General features: G+C 44.0%; 1 protein-coding gene across 4 annotated transcripts in view; it reads right to left on the bottom strand.

The window, feature by feature from the left end:
- Positions 1–16148, bottom strand: part of MYO1B (myosin IB) — a 200390-nt gene that overhangs the window by 99169 nt on the left and 85073 nt on the right. For 3 of the 4 annotated variants that reach the window (XM_066322538.1, XM_066322540.1, XM_066322542.1), the window contains exon 1: positions 7409–7491. The exons of the other annotated variant lie outside the window; for it this stretch is intronic. The gene's annotated coding sequence lies outside the window, so the exon portion shown is untranslated. Of the gene's footprint in view, positions 1–7408; positions 7492–16148 lie in introns of those variants that run through there. 4 annotated transcript variants of the gene reach the window in all.

Here is a 16148-nt window from a genome sequence, read left to right as displayed (position 1 = left end):
AGGAAATCCAGATCCCAGAAGAAGCATTGGTGCCTGTATCCATGCAGCATGAAGTCAGACACAGTGACTGAGTGCACCCTAACTCCTAGAGCAGCTGGCACTCACAGGCTGACACAGTTTCCATGCACCCATATTATCTCCCAAGAAGTAAAAGTCCGGGTAAAGCAAAAATTTCCATGTCCTTTTCCATTTAAAACAGGAGGAAAATAAGTCACCCAAACAGAGATCTTATTCTTGCATATTGCAATGTCCCTTCCTCGAAACCTCACTGTCCTTGTACTATTTGTAAATAAAGTTTGGTATGTTTTTAGCCTAGTATTTTATGAAAATAAGACAAATCGTGACAGCTGTACATCTCTTGGTCTACACATCTACTCTCTCAGACACATCTAATGTTGAATTTCACTCAAAAAGACAGAGTAAAGGACAACAGAACAGCTGATTTTCCACACAAAAGCAGGCAGGAGAGGAGATCTGAGCATAATCATTCCATCTGAGACATGGGTTGCAAGGAGAACAAACCCCTCATTAAGTACCACAGAGCAGAAAAATTGCTCTGCAAAATTCCCTAGCTGCAGAAAAAGCTTCAAGTGGAAATTATTACTTCTTTGCAAGTCAATCCATCACAAGAGAAAAACCTGCAGGAAGTCAGACTCGACTAGACTAGCCCCATTTCTCCCAGGAGTAGCTGCCAAGGTAAAACAGTAGTGCAAGGTTTCACCCTACCATTTGCCATCACTGTCTATTCTGCACATTAATTTCTGCCCAGCAAGACACTGCTATTTTTTAATAATGGAAAGAAATAGAAGAATTTGGATGTAAGTGCTGTGGGAAAAGGAAGCATTATTTGGCCAAACCTAAGATAAAAAATAATCTATTTAAGGGAAGACAAGACTTAAATAAATTACATGTACTGTTCGGACATGTTTGTCTCAAGCAGTTGACCTATATCCACAATTCTGTCATTTTCATTCTCAACAGTCATTTTCAGATGGACACCTGCAATTAGAGGATAAAAGTCATCAATTTTTAAATCAAGGCACCTCCAGCTCTTCCTGTGTACTGTATCAAAAGGTATTTCAGACAATGGGAGTGGTTCATGAAGCTGCATTTCAACACATGGTGATCACTCCTGTCCAGATGTCCATGAAGTTAAAAGCCAGCAGACAGTGTTTTTATTAACAACTAGCACGATAAACAGAGATTTTCCAAATCAAATATAACACTTCACAGATTTAGAGAGGGACACCTTCTTAAAACATCAATAGAAAGCAACTCCCTTCCACAGACGGAGAACAGCCGGTCCCCATGGCAGGCAAATTCAGCACACACTCACAGCTACTAAGTTTCCCCTCGCTGTGTTTCAGTGAGAACTATCATGTGGCACTTTTTAGGAAGCAAAAAGTTCTATTCACACGAGATACAGGCAAGCCCCCGTGTTCCAGAAATCTGTTACAAGGCACAAGGAGCTCCAGCTATACCCTTGCTTGCCAAAAGATTTTCCAGGTTTTCTTCTGGAGTGAACTTTGTTTCAACAGAGCTCTGCACTCTTTGATCACTGAAGGTAATCTCCAGAGCCTTTTAACCTCCAGCAGCCTGACAGGCTGTGAGCTGAACAATGGTAGTTGTAGCTGTGTCTGTCCTGGGTGCTCCAGACCGGTGCCAAACCCACCACATCCTACAGCCACGACTACAGACACTGCACTGCTCCAGTGCCAGTTTTCAGCCTTCTCCATGAGAAACAGTTCTTATGGTGTGCCTTATCTCTAGACTAAATTTGTTACTGATCAGCTAATATCCACTTCTTGCTTTTGCTAATGCTGCTGGGGCTTGGTTTTGGTTTTAAATTTAAATGTGTTTTCTCCCTCACAGGGAAGTATTGACAGAGGTTCATTTCAATGGCTTCATTCCAAACAATGCATAGCCAGTATTGCCTATTTCCCTTTCAGTGGCTTTGCATCCCCCTTGACCATCCCAATCATCCTTTTCTGCTCCCTCTCCTATTTGAGCCCATCTTGGCCGAGCAGGGTTTAAACCAGACTGTACAGAGGATTCCTGCTACATCATGGCAGCAATATTTCCTCATCACTACCAGGAACATTCCTTCATAGAGAGGGATTCATTTTCACCCCCTCCATGACTTTTCTTCTCCAAAGGTTCACAGAGAATTAACACTTCCCTAGCTTACTCTGCACAACAAACCTCAAGTGCTCCATCAGTCACAGACCTACTCACACACGTGAAAGTTAGGAAGGGGTCTCCAGACACTCAAGCAACTATGTGTTTATCTTGTAGGCTTAACTAATTTCAAAAATAATCTTCCTTTCAACCTCTACCACCTTTCTGCTTTCTGCTTCCCTGTCTCCAAGCTTCTCTTGATGTTAAGGTAGAGCAGCTGTTATTTTTGCTGGAAGTTAGACATCCCAAATATCCCTTCTTTCACATCAGGTAAACATGACCTCTGCTAGGAGAAGCTTTCTTCTCAGCCTTCAAACATGAAGCTCTAGCCAAGCTATTAAGTGGACAGTGGAATGGTTCCCAGAGTCCCAGAAAAAATGGCACCCCTTCATCTCTTCACCAGTGTCTCCATTTAAGTTGCTTATTTGCTTCCATGGAGGAACAGTGCAGAGGATTAACAGCAACTCACTCCCTTTAACACCTCGCCTAAAAGCAGGGCTCACTTCTCACTAGAGTGCCATCCACAGAGTCCTTATGCAATAAGGACTTTAGGGATACCTCTTTGATCTAAAAAAGATACTCTTAATTGTGCTTCAAATTGTCTTAACACAAAGGCATTAAAACACAGAGAGTAAGTCCCTTTGCTTATGCTTTCCCAAGATACAGAATTCAGCACTTCATCACCCAGCAGTTCCCTCATTTCTGAGGTGCAGGTTCTCAAAGGGTACTGGCCAGGATTTAAGCACAGTATCAGGACACTGCATATGCTCCACTGTGCATAAAACTGGTGGTTATCTTAAGGCCCCGTCTTTTTAAAGATCTTCAAACATCAGTGCACCCTTGTAGACAAAAGGAGAACAGACTCCATAAAGAAAATGCATATAAAATGGTAGAAACTTTTCGGGATGTGACAAAACATTTCAGGATGTCATGGCTCACTACCTGTTTTTCTTTCCATTGTTGCTAAGCCCACAGTTTAATTATTCTCATTTGCAATTTATATTTGTACTCTTATTGCAATTCAAAGTACCTCCAGTAGCACTTTAGAGTGAAGAAACTATGAAAATTATAGAATATTACAGGGGAAAAAAAGCATAGAGCAAACAGCAAGAGAGCTTACATACAAAGCATATTTGTGGGCCCAGGAAACTCGTACCAGTGCTGACCAGGCTGTGGTCACAGACTTTTAAAAACTAGTTTCTGCTTGCAGTAGGGAAAAATTAGTCTTTCCTTGCTGCCACTATTTAGAAAATAAAGAAATCTTCAACAAGCACTTCTGACAGTACAACACGCACCAACCTTTCCGTTACTCAGCACCTATTCCTCACAATGATCTCCTCTTTTTCTCCTTGATAAAAGCTCTTACTTTCCTCCTGGTGTCTTTTGCTCTCAGGGTCCTTCTGCCCAACAATAAAGATTTGTGCCAATACAAGACCCTTGGAAGGGCTGCTGCCTCTCCAAGACATGGAGAACAAGGAAAAGTTTAGCAGTGCACCCACACTGAAGAAGCAATTCCAAGGCAGCTATTCACAAAGCCAGAGACAAGGCAATTACATAAGCCCAAGATACACCCACCCTGCAAAGGAAAGAAAATCTTAGTGACAGTAAACATTTCTTGCCCTTACTCCTTGGGACTCTGGATATTTGGTTTCCTTATCTCGAGCTTTTAGTTTGTTTGCTGAAGTGTTAAATCTGGTCACTTAGGCTGGAGACCACCTCTTGATTGCTTTCCTCCCAAAAGCCCAAGCACTCGAAAAAAGATGTTGTTCTGGCCTCCGGGGTCCATTATTCCTGCTTTACTGTCGGCATATAAGAATTCCCCAACCAATTTGCCTCTGGAAAGAGAACTTGATAATTCTTCTTTGCCTCTGAAACTGTATTTTTAAGCACTAGTCTTTCTCACTGAAACTCTCTCATCACCACGGTGACTCCCCTATAGGACTTAAAATATATATGAAGAAATGGATACAAGTTTACTTGGTGACACCAGAAGGGAAAGCAGTAAAATGGAGTTGGGAGAGGCAAAAAGATTAACTTTCTGTTCAGTTTTCTCTAAAAGCTATACCACTATCAGGAAACAAAAAAACCAAACCAACAACAAAAAAGAGATTCTGATCTTCACACTGTTTAGAACTAAAATCTGGAGTAATACACACCAACAGACCAAAGCTTTCCTAAACCACCAGCAAACTGGGGCACAACTGCAAAGAATGAATGTTTTGACACTAATGCTCAAACATACCAGGAAAGATTCTCAAAAAGACCCTTGTTGTAGTTATCCTCTTTAACAGCTACTTCACAGTATAGGACAAAGAGTTGCAGAGATTTCCACTATCGCATCAGCACAAAATTAAAATGTTTAACTTTTGGGAGGGTTGTGGGTTTGGGGACTTTTTTTTTATTATTCTGGGAACTGCAAAACAGAAGAAATTTAATGTTATTCTTTACTGTTTCTTTATGACAAAACATGCCTTGATGTTAGCTTATACCCCAGAAATCAAGCTCTGGTTTCCTTCTTTTTTGGAGGATATGAATGGAGAGGTTACATAAGGGTGTAACAAGAGCTGTTACTTCCTTTCCCAGCTGAAGAGAAAAAGCTGTAGATCAAGTTACAGACCCCAGGGCTGGTCATTGCTACTTCAATCTTCCTAAAAATTTTGCCAGTAGTCCCACAACAAACAGAAGAGGCTACTTAGAAGGCTCTGAGAATTTAATAGACTAACTACATAGCTATAAGGGAGAGAAAAACCCTTTACTTTTGTCTTTCATCAAACTCAGGAAATTCCCCAAGCTTGATGCATACAGTCACTCAAGTCACCACTTTCCATTTCAGTTTGCTGTTCATTAGTACAGTAAAAAAAAGATGAATGAAATATAGGCTAAGTTTTATAGGACAGTCTGGTACATGAGCTGTGCTAAATAAGCTCAGCAGTCCGAAAGGGCACTGAACTCTGGTGGGTATGTCAGCATTTGTCCCAGCTCTGACCACACAAGGCAAAAATGAAAGGAGGAATCAGTGTCCAGCTTGGCCTACACCAGAACTAAGCTCTTCTCCAAACCGTCCCACTGGCACTTTCTTCACCTTCCTCTCCAATTCCCAAGCCACTGCTACTACTGCTGCCGAAGGAAGATGAGATCAGACTCCAGCAGGAGGAATTTCTGTTCCCACAGAGCTCAGGGAAACCAGATGATCTCAGAGAATCATGTGAAGCAAGTCCCTGACACTTCCATGAGGCAGAGTATCTCCAGTATGTTGCCAGCAGTTTCTTAAGAGTGCACAGTGGGAAAAATTAATGGCTTTCCTTATGTTTCCAATTGCTCTCTCCCACTTCCTCTCCTCATTTGCCAGACTTTATTTTCCCTTCCCCCAGAAGCACTAGTAGGCTTGCAATGTACATTTGCCCTTCCAAAGGCAATCGCATCAAGTCTTGCACAATGCCTGAAACACAACAGAGCTAAACTACTGGCCCCTAGCATCATTTCCTCACAGAGTTCCTCCCCACAGGTGTGAATTAACAAGGTCCCTTACCCAAAAAAGGAGAGTAAAAAGGCAAGTTTCTGAGATTTAAGATGTTTTCATGAGTCCTTTCACCTTCACTTTGCCGAGCACTCAATCTGTCCGTGGTGCTCGTAAGGAGCCAGAAGCCTTTTAGGTATCCAACACCACATAGGTGTTTCAGAAACATCCTAAGGATATGGAGGAACTTGTGGCAACCCAACACGCCAGTAACTGCTACAAGCCAACATAAGCAGTGACCACTTTATGTTACTTTGGGAAGAATGGGAATGCTCCAACCCTTACACCTTCACACAAAATTAAGCCAGAGGCAGCACATTTCGTTAAGCACTAAATTGAAGGCATTCTTAAACTCAGGCCTGGGACAACTGGAAATAAAAGCATATGATGAGAAGAATGTCGCTACCTTTCAGATGTTTAAAAGCAGCCAGGACTGAACTTTAACAGATGGGTTGGACTGTTTCTGTTCTCTAACACTGCACACTTTGGGGGAAAGCCTTGATTTTGACACAGGGCTTGACAAAGTGATGATTCATTCAGGGAAGGATGGGCAGCCTGTTGCCAGCCTTAATTCACAATTAACAATAGGACAGACGGATATGGAAGGCTCATGATTCGACACAAAAATCACAAAGTCAGGAGTTTTACCTGACCTTTACGCCAGTGGTCATTTCCAATCTGGATATATTTTAAATAGCTTCTCTGACATAAATTTGAAGAGCAGGTAGCTTTTATTTCGTTACTGTTACATTTGTCCCTCGGAACAGTGGTCCTGGCTAAATACATAGCAACTGATTTAATGACATGGTCTGAAATTTCAAAGCTTTCAATAACTCGAAAAAGCAATCAGCGCGTGTGAGCACGGACGCGTGAGCACAGAAGTACCGTGGGGAGGCAAGTGAGCGCTGGAGCACTTGGTGCCTGCACCGCCAGCCCCACTCCCTGGGCTCTGCTAGGAAGGCCATTGTTCCAGCGGGGAGTCTGGCCACTCCGAGGAACAAAGGGATGCCCTTCCCAAAACACAGCGGCGGCAGATGTCCCACACGGAATCCGACAGCCTCCACGGGCGCAGACAGCCGGTCTTCCTTGGGAGGCTCTACCACCCGTCCCCTCAGGGAAGTTCTCTGGGACAATGACCCTGCCCCGGAAAGCCCTTCCTCAAATCTCCTCTCCGAGTGTTACCCGACAGGAGAATTCATCATCCTGCTCCAAGTTACCAGCACTCTTCCCACGGTTCCCCCGAGCCCGTTCTTTTGAATCCAGCAAAGCCGCGCAACACAGGGTAATTATTTCAGACAAGAAGAAACAGATGCCACGCTCTCTTCCCAGAAAGAGCACGCACACACACACACACACACACTCCTATTCGAGGGAGCGAGCCCCGGACAATCCCCGCGTGTGCGCGCACCGTGTCCATGCCTAAAGCAGCTGTCCCAGCGCCGCTGCCATCCAGCAGACACTTCAGGCAGCCACCCGCCCGCGGAGCGTCCCGAAGCCGCAGTTTGGCGCGGAGAGGGCGAGCCCAGGAGGCGCCGGGGCTGCCGCGCTCGGCACCCGCACCCAGCCCCGCCGCTCCCTCCTCACAGGAGAGCCGGCGCCGAGCCGCCACACGCCGCCCCAGCCCTTTCTCCATCCCTTTCCCCATCCCGGCGGCGTGTCCCGCCGGGAGCCCTCGGTGCCGCGAAACAAAGCGGAGCGCCGGGGGAGCTGTACCTCTGCCGCCGATGGGCGCTGCCGCCGTCCCGCCGCCTCCCGCCCCGAGCCGCCGGCGGACGCTGCCCTGCCGAGGAGCCGGCGGAGCGGAGCAGAGCGGAGCCGGCGGGGCTCAGCCCCGGCCCCTCCCCGCCCGCCCGACAGGGGCGGAGGCGCCGCAGCCCGCCCCGGGCCCGCAGCGCCGCCCGGCGGGCACCGCTCCCTGCGCGGGGTCCGGGCTGCGCCCGCTGCCGGGGCTGCACCCACCCCTGCGCCCGCTGCCGGGGCTGCACCCACCCCTGGACCCGCTGCCGGGGCTGCACCCACCCCTGGGCCCGCTCCCCTGGGGCTGCACCCACCCCTGGACCCGCTCCTAGGGGCTGCACCCACCCTGGACCCGCTGCCGGGGCTGCACCCACCCCTGGACCCGCTCCTGGGGGCTGCACCCACCCCTGGACCCGCTCCTGGGGGCTGCACCCACCCCTGGACCCGCTCCTGGGGGCTGCACCCAACCCTGGACTCGCTGCCGGGGCTGCACCCAACCCTGGGCCCGCTGCCGGGGCTGCACCCAACCCTAGACCCGCTCTCCTGGGGCTGCATCCACCCTGGACCCGCTGCCGGGACTGCACCCCACCCTGGACCCGCTGCCGGGGCTGCACCCCACCCTGGACCCGCTGCCGGGGCTGCACCCACCCCTGGGCCCGCTGCCGGGGCTGTGCCCACCCCTGGACCCTCTCCTGGGGCTGCACCCACCCCTGGGCCCGCTGCCGGGGCTGCGCCCGCTCCTGGAGCTGCGCCCACCCCCGCGACCCCCGAGCCGCCGCCCTCCCCACCTGGTCTCCCGCGTTTCAGACCCGCCTGCTCTGCAGTTCTCTATTTCTTCCAGCCTCACCTTAAGCCGTCCAAAACGAAGCAAAAAGAGAAATGGGCCTGTTTTGGTGTGAAACCCAACATCCCCCACTCGGTTTCTGCAAGAATGTTTTCAGTAGTTCCTCAAGTGAGTGTAAGCACCCGAAAGTATTTACAGCAAGCTTTGACATAACATAGTTTATCTGCCCAATGCTGACTCTGAGAAGCGCAGGAGCCACCAGCAATGGAGAGCGACTGCCCCATTGTGTGAAAAGAGGGGCAAAAAAGAAAAAGCTCTAAAGGGGCTCATTTGGTGTTTCAGGGACTGAGAGCAAGGAACGAAAGTTTCCCCTCACCCCCGTGAAAACTCTCCATTCACAGATGAGACGGAGAGTGCAGGTCTGTATATTACACTGACATACTTCCTGGCGAAATACCCAGTGTGAAAAGTTTCACTGCTGGTGCTTTTCTCCTAAGAAACCAATTAGCGCATTTTGTTACTTTCTCATGTTTGCAAGCAGGCTTTTCCCAAGCTGGGTTGTTTTTAAACAGCAACAAGCTTCCATTCAACCCCAAGCTAAACCTACATTTGCTGGATAACAGTGAGAAGAGGGGCTGAACTGCAGATACACAACCAGAACTCTTTAGCATGTGGAAGATAATCACATTCCAACGTGATCGGAACCGCACAGCGAAGATGCAAAATGCATTCTAAAAGCCTTCCTCATTAAGACACTTCAGATATTTCAAAGTCAGTACTGCATTTTCAGATACACATCTCCTTGGTAGTCCTTCTGTTTATAGAAAGAGATAGCGTTCTCACACAATTTTCAAATCTGTAACTGTACAAGTGTTAGAGACAGCTCTCAGATGAATCCCAGGAATTAGAGGCTTGAAGCCCTGCTGATTCATAGACTCATCGCTATTTTATTGTTTTCAGCACAGATGCTTGGCTCCTAAGGTTTGTCTTGCCCTTAATTTTTAATATTGGTGAAATTAATTACTGCTTTCATTAAAAGTGGTTAAAAACTACTTCAACAAAATATTTTTCCTGCTGAATAACCGAGGGCTTGGTCACAACTCAGTTGTATGAAAACAGTGACAGCCTGATGCAGATATTCTCAGGAGGATAATTTAGCTTTGGGGTAGTCTGAAAGAGGCACAGGCAAGAACCATTCCTGAGTAGCACCATGACCCTCTCTTTTCACCTCTTTCTCGCTTCAGGTAAGTGCTTTGCTCATGACTCAACTTACTTTCTGGGAGATAGTTACTGCATTCTTTCCCAAATAAGGAAGAGAAATAATAATAATACTTTAAAAAGCAATTTCCTTTTACTCCAAATCTAAATGAAAACTAAAATCAAGTTTCAGTAAGGAAAGCAACTACCGTCCAGTCAACAGTATTTATCTACAACATACACAGAACAAAATGAAACATCCCAAGACCGTGACTGAAAGCATTTCACTGAGAACGTACACATTTCAACTTAACACATTAAAATTATCATAAGCCATCACCACGGCAGTGAAATACAAAAATTTTTATCTCAGAGGTTAAAATTCTCCATTTGATCCAAAGAGAAGGGTCACAGGGCTACAAAGCAGTGGAGCTTTCCTTCCACAGTATTTCAAAAAGGGTAATGTGGTTACTTCTCAAGTGCACTCTTTATGCCCAATTAATGCTTAGATTCCTGTAAATAGAACTTCCATCCATGACCACTGGTGATATTTGGTAGAATGTATAACATTATTATTATTATTATTATTATTATTATATAATAAAATATCTTCATGAAGTTGCCTTGTCCTCCAGGAAACAAAAATTATCCAGAATTTTCCCCAGCCTTCCAGCACTCCATTCCCCACCTTGTTTCAAGTTTGTGTGAAAGAGGATATCATCCTTATTCTGACACAATTTTCCAATTTCACTATAAAATGAGAATTAGCAGCCTATCACTGTACCTTACATTTTTTGCTTTGTAGAGCAAGCAAAAGAAGAAACATAGGTCCCAAAACCTGTGTTCTTTTCCTAAAGCAAGTTAGTGCAATGCAAAGAGTATCCAATTCACTCTAGGAAATTTTTTCATTTTACTACATCTACCGGACTACATAATTACCACTGGAACAATCTGTAGTAAATAATAATAATAAATCTAAAATAGACTAAAGACATGCCTGGTCACAGATGATCAGTTATTTTCTGCAAGATATGGCTCATTTCTCATAGCCAAGTAGTATATCCTGGGCCATATAAGAGCTCAGGGACAATCAGTATTCAGCACACATTCAGGTTTCTCTCAAACACAAGGTATAACCTGGAGGATATTTAAGGGGAATTTCCAACTACTGAATCATTAAATATGCTTTCTTTAGCACACCGATGTCACCCTGAAGGGGCATAGGCAGAGGTTTTGTTCACCAACAACCTATACCCATTTCAGAGAAGAAAATGGGAATGTGCATTCCTTTTTTGCTGCATCACAATTTACCAAAAGCTGTGAGAGACATCCATGTACATCAGAGCAGTTTAACAGCTACTTATTTACAAATAATCTTTCTCTTTTTTTCTTCTTTCCTTTTTCTGGATGTTTCCACAGGGTGGATTACAATTTCTTGCAGCCTTAAAGTCTACAGCTTCACAAGGCGAGAAGCTGGGTACAAAACCCACTGTGAAACTGGCTGTTGCTGAGACTGAAAGGGCCAAGCTGGAGATTTAGGGTATGGTTTAGCCTGACAAACCATGCATCAAACACACAACAGCCCTTGGAGTGGCCTCTGACAGTCCCTGGCAATCAGAAGAGCATTAGCCAGTGGCTGGAAGCACCTCCTAGCCAACCTTGTCAGGAAGAGAGGCAAAGAGCAGCTGACCCCGCCACATCAGAGAACAAAACTCCTGTGAACTGCAATTTGCACTGCCTGTCAGGATTTGCAGCAAGGCAGGAGAGGAATCTAGTCCCAGTTCATGGTGCCAGGATGAGGATAGCTCACCAGAAATACAGAGACACCTGATGGTATCAATTAAAACTGGATGGGAGGTTTCTCAAATGCATTGAGTTGGTTGAACCACGCATTTAAATACCAGAAGTAACAAATCAGTACTTAAGGCAGGTATTATTATTTATAACTTAAAATAAGTTTGCAGTAGCTAAAAAGCAAAGAAAAATATACCAACCCTTGTTTTTCTTAATCTTTCTTTCATACAGAAGGATATTTACTGATTGATGTGATTTTATTATTTCATATTTCTTTGCATATACAATTTTCATATATGGAGAGATTAACTAGACAAGATCAATTTTTTTCCTATTCATAAATGAAGAAATTGAGTCAGCAGGAATAACTCAACCAAAAACAAAAATCTTAAATACAGCGTTTCTTTGATAGAGCGGAAAACAGTTTAGATGTCCATGTTTCTAAGCCCATTCTTAGCCACAAGAGCATGCTTAGCCATTTTTCCTACACTCAGTAAGAAAATTCTACATGTTCATAAAATGCAGCAGCTATGCCTCTGTTCTAAGTGTACCAGGAATTGTGGGAACATACTTTACAGTAGTCAGAATACTGTTCTACTTCAGGCAAAAAAAGCCCCAGTACTCAAAAAACGACAGAAAATTTTACTCTAAGACTGAGCAGGAGTTTTAACAGTAACAGTCTCTGGCTTCTTTGTCATGGAAAACGACCACAGGTTTGAGCACTGGATGTACACAAGTGAATGATTCAACAAACAAGCTGTCAGTGGTCCAGAGAATTCCAGGTTTTAGACTAAAAAGCCCAGAAAGCACAGCTGATCCTTCACCCAGTTGTGGCAAATTAAACTGCACACAATTCGGAGAAGGAGCAGTGGCTCTGTACAGCCACTCAATGGAATGCTCCTCAGGTGCTTTGGAAAACATCAGTTCACTCAGTACTGAGACAAATCATCTGCCTTCCCCGAGATGGATCTTGTACAGGATTTGTATTTCCACCTGTCAAAACACTGTCAGCTTTCCATTTTGCTGTAATGTCTCCTCATTTTGCCAAGGAGGGACTTGGGCTTTTTGTCCAGAGGCAGCAATATGCCTCCAATTAGCACGGAATCTTTCTCATTGCAGCAAAGACCTGCATAAGACAGCTTGAAGGTCTAGACCCAGGAAAGATTTTACCATGTGTGTTAGGACTAAGCACAGGATCTGAGACACAGTGTTCACTTAGTAGTTCTGCTTTTCAGTTTAAGAGTAAGTACACCCAGCAAAATTAAAAAAAGAAAACAAGCCAACAAACAAAAGACATGAGCTATACAGTGCAAACATATATATGAGATCTCAAAACAAGCATGAGAGCTGCATGAACATTCTGAACTGCCATCTTGCTAATTCTACAAAATTGGAACATATTTCAAGAGTTCAAGGAACAGCCTGATCAGAGGTAAATTCTTGAAATTGCATACTTCCTAAGTGATATTTCCTCACTCCCCTGAAGGATTTTATCATTTGTGTTACTGAAGAGGAGAAAGTCCCATTTTTCCTAATAGAACAAGTTAATCTTTCCTCCCTCTGCAAGAGAAATATTTTTGAGACATGGGCTGCATGCATCCCTTCACAAGTACCCCCTCAAGCAAGTCATAGAAACTGTAATTAGGAAAGGGAAAGGCCCAGTGTCATGTGAGATCCAGGAGTTCATGCCAGATCACTCAGCACATTAAGTGGCAAGAGAAAAATCTTCAGTTCGAATTCACACAGTAGCAGGGAAAAGTCTCTTCTTGCAAACAAAATTACCCACCACAAAGGCACTGAAATGGAACTGTAGGTATATGCAAGCTCACTTTCAGAATAAACTCAAGTATATTTTATAATTCTACATCTCTCATGACACACACTGAGGTGGAACAAGTTGCTAGCATCTGGGAGTGACAATCCCTGTGTGGTAGTGTGAAATGATGTGGAATTCTGTTGAGGAGTTATGCTTTATTATTATTTTTCCCAGTATTTAAAACTGGTCTGCAATTTCCACTAGAAATTTTTAAATGCACGCCCACTCCTTACATAAGCAATTGACAGAAGATTGTGTTAGAAGAAGAGTTGCACCACTTCAGCCAACAGAAGTTAAAAAGAGAATGACTTTTTAAAAGGTCTCATCCCAAATACTAATTCTGAACAATTAGTTCCAGGCAGTTTACAGACAAAGAAGTTATGATGTATGTGTTCTCTTTAATGTATGATTTCCTCGCCTGTGTGATTTTCCTAAAGGAGGGTTTAAAAGGGAACTGTCTATGCAAGTTTTAAGCTGTGGATCCAAACCCTTTTTGAGTCCAAGCAAAAGTGCAGACAGATGGACAATTCAGCCAAGCTCCTTGCTGGCTATCCAGCAGTCCATAAATGGCAGCAATAATGGAAGCAGTAGGAATAAGAAAGAGAATCACAGCATGGAAAAATCAATGGCTAAAGAACTTCAAAATTAGACGTTTCTGGAAGTTCCTTCTTACTAATTCTGTAAACCTGAGAGCCTTCCACATCCCCTGCCAGCTAAAGAAAAGATATTAACTTAGCTCGGGTACAATTATTTCTTCCACCTTAATTGCAAGAAATGCCCATGAAAGGTAACTCAGCTGCGAAGGATGTGACTGCACATGCCAGGCAGATGTTGCCAGCACCAGAACTCTTCCTCTGTTGCCCAAATGTTAACTCCTCACTGGGGATTATGCGTGCCTTATATGCAGGCAAAGAGCAATTTCTTTGTTCTCCCGCTTTATTACAACATAGTGAACTCTTTAGGAGTGCAAATTTTTGCCAAGAAGCAGCAAATTAATAACATATGTCTGTGGTGTGCTCCTGCTTCCATCACAGGTGAACACAGTGCTTGTAAGAGAAGATATTTACGGCTTTCTTGAGGCAAGGATCTTGAACCCAGCCCAGCCAGAACCAACTGAAGTTCCACTGAAAGAAGCAAGGCATGAGAGATGAAATTGCCTCCTCATCAATGCTGCTACAGAGCTGTTCCACTGCCTGTTTGAATCCAAGAATATACTTTATTAAATGTCACCAGATTAAACAGTCTCTCTCAGTAAAAAGTGTAATTTATAAGAGCATTTCCATTGATTCACAGATTGTGCATGATTTAGCTATTCTGTGATTATTATTCTATGAAATATCTAGATTCTCATTCTCACATTATTATCAAATTCTGTGTATTTATGGTGCTTGGTCCTATGCATGTCCTGTCCTGAAATATGTATTCCAAACCATTTGCTTTCACAGATCACCTCAATAGATGATTACAGCCTGTCTTTTCCTCAAAACGTTCACTTTCTTTCATATTCACTTATTAAGAAACATCTTTATTGTGGAAATAATAAACCACATTTACCTCCGATAGTGATTTGACTAAAAAGGCCCTGCTACTTCTCAAAGGGCTACAGTGAAGTTCCTAAACCATGCTCACATTTAAGTGCTATTCCTAAATGAACACTAATTTGAAGCAGAAGAATTGGCCTGAGGCAGGCTTTGAACAGAAAATATTCCCTGTAAAATCCATAATAACTGCTTAACAGAGATTACTGGGTTTTTTCCTCAAACAGATGCACAAGTTTGGGGCTGACAATCCCACAAAAGCCCCAGGTATTGTGCCCACTTCCAATACAGGGTAAAAAATGTGACGAGACAGGACGATAAATTAAAACCCCATGCCAAGACATTTTGGGGGTATTACCCAGCAGACCACAACAGGTCTGAAGGTCACATTTCACATGCATATATAGAGATATTTCTAACTAAACAATCAGACTGGCTACTTGCTTTAGACAGCCATGAACCAGTATTAATTCAAACCACCTGTAGGACACGCTATCTCCGAAGTAACTAGAGATGTTCGGCTGACTTTGTACTAAATTACCCAACAGCTTCCACACAGAAAAAGCACATTCATGAAAGTGATTTACTGTTTTAATATAACACACACAACTATAAAGGGCTCAACCACGACCCTATGGTTTCTATGATTATTCTCTTTAGGAAAGCACAGCTGAGAGAGAAAAGCAGCTAAAAGCTGCCTGTTCTTCTGCAGAATTTGTCCATGAGCTCTGAAGTGCCTGCTTAGGGGATGAATTACTTTTTTTCCTTAAAAAAGTAAAGGCCATGGGGGTCCAGAAGGAATAAGATTTAAAAATTAACCTTTCCTCCTGCACATCACCCCTCCCAGTGAGAGTTAGATGCAGTGTACTGAGAGCACAAGGATTGCTCCTGCTATACATTTTATAAATATCAGGAAACTGATGAGGAAACAGTGCCTGCTCCTCTTACCCAACCCATTTACTTAATACAAAAATAATAAGAAGAGTCCAGACTGGTCAAAGTTCCTTGCTGTACTGCTCTGTATCTAGCAAGGGAGATTCTGTGATCTGGTGAAAGGATGGCTAAAACACATTTGTCTCATTGGAAGAATTAGGGTTGGTATCTATATCAAGATAGCATAGCAGAAAAGATAGCAAAGTCTCCAAAAGGCTGGAATCTTTACTGCAAACAAAGCTGGTAGACTTCAGTAAAGCTACGTAGGCTATAATGAATGTTTTTGACTGTAGAGAGAAAAATGAATGGCTCGAGTCCAGGAACTGTCTCAGCCTACATACAGAACTAGGTCTGTGGGAGATCCTTATTCAGCACGTTTCCTACAAAAGACATTAATTTACATTTTCTTGTTTAAAGAGCAGATAACCTTTCCATGTGAGAAATTCCAGCAGACAGGGGCTCAGAGGAATGAACAAGCACTGCAGAGACCACTGCACATTTCATACAAACACTCACCAACTGTTGCCACTTCGAGATTTCAAAGCTCACAAAGAAAATTGCTTTTTTTCCCCCCTCAGAGCAGAAACTAGGATATCAACCCTGATTACCTTACACAGTGCAGTTTGAGAGGAAAGAGGCCTTAATCAAGCTCAG

Source organism: Sylvia atricapilla, chromosome 7 (genome assembly GCF_009819655.1).
Source record: "Sylvia atricapilla isolate bSylAtr1 chromosome 7, bSylAtr1.pri, whole genome shotgun sequence".
Classification (NCBI taxonomy): Eukaryota; Metazoa; Chordata; class Aves; order Passeriformes; family Sylviidae; genus Sylvia; species Sylvia atricapilla.
The sequence above is the reverse complement of the archived record's forward strand: the minus strand, read 5'-3'. Positions and strand labels throughout refer to the sequence as shown.